Genomic DNA, 4,813 nt, shown 5'->3' with positions numbered 1-4,813 from the left:
TGTTTGTTATGAAACTGGTCTTTTTGAATTCATTTCTGTGTATTATGGAAGTGATTATGAATTCATTTTAAACATTTTGATTAATAATTGATGGACAGAAGAAATAATACTGTGTTTCTCACTAAGATGAAGATAAAATCAGTAGATTAGTGTGTAATTTCTCTTTTTCAAACATAATGATCTTACTTATTGCTCTGGCTTTGTAGAGCAATCTCTTTCTCTACCTACCCCTCGCCTCTTTGCCTCTCGCTGTAAATGATTGAAACCGGGCTGTTTATCACAGTCCTAACGTCTCTCTCGAGAGCTGGGGCACTGAAGTTTTCTGCCTGACTGCCACACACTCTGACCGCGTAGGTACTTTTTAAAAAAATTTACCATCGGCGAGGTCTGAGGTGACGATGTGTGGTTATAACGTAATAGACCTGACCAAATCACTTTCAGATCACGTCAATCTTCCACAGGCTAAAAACAAACACGTTTGCATTATACATTTTACGAAATACTCAAGATTTCAAGATTCATTTTTGACTTAGTGAGAATTTATTTTGAAAAAACTTTTTTGTGACACCTTACTGAAGGAATGGTGAATGAAACCAATAAATTTAAAAAGAGATAGTACACTTTAAAAAATGTTGATATTTGTCTCTGTTATTTATTTTTAAGCTAATTTGCAATCAACAGCTTTCATGAATATGAATGTAACTATTTTTCCTTCCACAAATATCAAATGATCTGATACTGTCCACACTCCTGCTGCATGGCAACAATTATCTCATTTGTTTCTATTTTTATGTTTCCCAAGGAATTTTAACAGAAAGTTGATTATTCAATAATATGACGGAACTTAATTAAGTCTCCAGATCTATAAAAGAGCATTCTTTGAGCAATAAGATGGCTGTTTCTGAGAAGGTTGAAGGTTTAATTGATATTGGTGCGCTTGTAGAGTTTCTATTCCTGGCTGGATGTGCTTGAAATTCATGTCAGGCCGATCGGGAGTTGATTGAGAGGTTGTTTATTGGGGAAGCATAATTAGATTGTGCTGGAGAGATAGCAGATCTTCCTGTGTTTTGTATGCATGTGTGTGTGGCTCACTGAGCAAGCAGCTGCATGACAGCAGCCCTGTCTGAAGCCTTTCACCCTGCTCTGCTCCATGACTTGGCTGTTTTCTCATCCTCAAGTTTTTCAATCAGGTCTCACAGGGCTTGGGAGCATCACCAGTCCTCACTCTTGCTTTATTCTCTGGGCAAAGAACAGCCACTTTAATATTCAGTATTCTGCCGCTCTCTTTCTCTTTCCATTCTCCGTCCAATCCACCCCATGTTCTGCATTCTGTCTTTTTTGCAAAATTACGACACTTTGAGCGTTCGCCAATGTCGCTGTGATAGATTTATCATTGAGTTGAGGTGAACAGCATTTAGAGAAGCAATTACATTGTGTATGGTTTTTTTTTCTGCTCTGCCCTTGTTTGACTTTGGGAGTGTTGGAAGCGGAACAGTCTCTGGGCAACCATGCAGGCTTTAAAGTTTTGAGGCACAAGAGCAAAAGGAAGTTGCATTAGAGATTCTATATTGGGTAAAGTACTTTGTATGATCAGACTTTATAGAGCTGGACTGGGATCAGTGATGAGAATAAGATTATTCTTGTAATGTTTGCAGTATATGATTAAATGATTCAAATCATATATATAATAAAATACACTATAAAAAATTACATAATAAAATGAATATAATTAGCATGAAACCATGTTAAAAAAATCATGTTAGATAATATCATGATTTTAGTATTATTTGTATACTATTAATTTTTTTACTTGTTTTTAGTATGTAATTATATAATATGCTATTTTATAATGCTTCTTAGGTTTTAAGCAATTTTGTCCTGACCACAAAACGTAAACTTTGTCAGTTTTTCATGGGTTTGTTATATTTCTGTATGCTTATATTTTGTATTTAAGCTTTATTTTTAGTTAAATTTATTTCCTGGACCACAGAAAACGTAGTCATAAGTGTCTGTTTTTCTAAATTGAGATTTGTACAAATAATCTGAAGGCTGAATAAATAAGTCACTATGACAGCATTTGGTTGAAAAAATCTAAATACAGAGAAATTCACCTCCAAAGTTTTGCCAGATCCATATCGCTAATAAAAATTTAAGTTTCATTATAATTATGGTAGTAAATTTACTAAAAATATCTTCGTGGTTTTGATGTATATGTAGTATTTTTAAATGTGTATATTGCAATTCTATTTTTATTTATACCTCCCCATACACGTTGCCACAGGGATCATGTTAAACTGTCTAAACTGATTTGTTTAAAACTTTTGAATCAGTTGTGTATACATTGCATATATGTGTGTGTTCATGGTTTGCTGAGTGTGTGTACTTGTTTGCTGGGTCTCAGCTGCTCTATGTGAGCATGCCCCAGAGGCGGCTGTCCTGGACCACAGGCTGCCGTGGATCTGGAACTCTGCAGGAGGCTCACCACACACTGGGGGCTCCAGAAAACTCACTACTCAAATCTTATTTCTCTCCCGCCAGAGTGAATGACTGTATTTTGCGTGTAAACGACGCAGATGTCTCGGAGGTGTCTCAGTAAGGCGGTGGAGGCTCTGGCGGGCGGATGGGTGACAGAGGCTCTACGTGGCGCAGAGAGACCAATGCTGGAAACCGCCACCAAATCAAACTCATAAAAGGACCAAAAGGTTTCACATTTACAATTACCGTGAAACCCATCTGTTACCTGAGGCTGTGTGTCACCGCTTGCATTAAGGATGTGTCACGTTGGTTGGCTCCTCTGTGGAAAAATAATTTTGCTTTAGTTTTGTTCGCTCATAGTTTTGCCTCCGATATTTGTTTTTTTCTGATTTATGCCGTTATAAAAGAAAACAGGCTATTACTCATGTACATATTCATATCTAGAGTGAGAAAATAAATGGAAAACAAATCAAGATTTGAAAATCTACTGAGCCCAGAGAGTTATCACGTTCTCCTTTGTTGGTTGTTGTTTGGGGTGAGCAATAAATAGAACTATATCCTGAGAAAGACACAGCTTTGATGCATTATTCAGAGCACATAGAGGAAGATGCATCACACATACAGCAGCACTTGCACAAATTTGGAGGAAGAGCTTCAGGCACTGTAGACTCCTAAACCGAAGCAACATCAACACAACTCTACAGTATAACGCTTGTTTTCTCCCTAAAGGAAACTTGGAACTAGACTTTGCTTTAGGAAAGTGTGTTCTTTCGTTTTTGAGAGAGCTTTGAGTACTGTTTATTACAAGTAGTCAGTTAACTTCTGAAAGATTGAGCGTTGCTTCTGTGTGAGGGAATGGCATAGGTTTGGAAAATTGCACTGCATCTGTGGGGTCACAGTTAACGCTTGTCCTTTCTCAAAATTTTACAGGGCTCAAGCTTCAGCATTGCAGGCGTGTGTGTGAAACCAGCACATCCCGGGCGATAACAGCATTTATGTCACTAAAATCATTGATGGAGGAGCTGCGCAGAAAGACGGACGGTTGCAAGTTGGAGACAGACTGCTTATGGTATGGCTCATTAACCATATTATTTTATATTTTGTCTTATTTTATTTTATTGTTTCAGTTTGGTTTAGTTTTTTCATATTTATTTAAGTATTTTAAGTATTTCTAATTTACTAAGTCTTTACGTTTGAATTTTTGTATTACAGATATTTCTCTGTTTATTTCCCCCCAAAATGTTTTAAAGCAGCTCCAATTGGCTCAACCAGTGGCATGAGTTTGAGGCAGGTTTTGAGTGTTTCATACAAAACAAAAACGCTGTCCAAACACATAGAATATGCCCACAGAGATCAATGGAAAATGAGCTGTATCTATAGTTGGCTGATTAAATTCCTGAAGTTTCGCTCTAGTGTCAGTGTCAAACTCCATCGCTTTTAATCCAGGGGGGTTGTTGAATGCTTTAAGACTGAGTTTGATTTAATTAGCAAGATCAGTGCTGTGTGTAATCCACTCGGCAGGACACATTTGGCAAGGCAGCCTCTGATTCGCCATTGACCACTAGAGCGTGAACTGTTTACGTAGACTGGATTGCTCGCTTAACAACATCTCGCTGCTTTCTTATTCGCCAGGTGAATAACTACACTCTAGAAGAGGTGACCCATGAAGAAGCAGTAGCCATATTGAAGAACACGTCGGATGTTGTATACCTAAAGGTTGGGAAACCCACTAGTGTTCATATCTCAGACCCCTATGGGCCGCCTGATATCACACACTGTGAGTGATTCTTACCACATTCATATGCTTTCAGAATAATTTAGCTTAAAAATTATTAGTGCTTAGAAATTTGATAGTAAAATGGAAATGTTGCATATTTTTAATTCGCATGAAAATCTCACTCCCTTTGTCTCTCTACAGCATTCTCACCCGCTATGGAAAATCATATATCTTCCCCGGTAATAATGGCACTCAGGAGGAATATAAGTCCAGTCTTCCGCCCATCTCCCCGACCCGATATTCCCCCTGCCCAAGCACTTGCTGGGGAAGAGGACATTAACAGGTTGGATGGTTTTTCCTTCCTACTTGTAATTCCTCTTCCTTTCTACCAGAAGCCACTGCCCAAGGTAGACTGTGTAGCCCCTTTTCCCCATGTGTCCCGTGGAATCCGAAAGACAATCAAGCATCGTCATCACTCCTAGTGATGGGATTGTTTTGGGATTTACTGTCCCATCCTTTACTCCTTCCTGTCCTGTTAGTTCTGTACTGTTTTTACGTTCCTAGGTTTTAGTGATCCGTGTTTGTTTGAATGTATAGAGCAACATAGGCTCTACCTGCATT

The sequence above is a fragment of the Puntigrus tetrazona genome, chromosome 10 (genome assembly GCF_018831695.1).
Source record: "Puntigrus tetrazona isolate hp1 chromosome 10, ASM1883169v1, whole genome shotgun sequence".
Taxonomy (NCBI): domain Eukaryota; kingdom Metazoa; phylum Chordata; class Actinopteri; order Cypriniformes; family Cyprinidae; genus Puntigrus; species Puntigrus tetrazona.
This window is presented reverse-complemented; position numbering follows the sequence as displayed.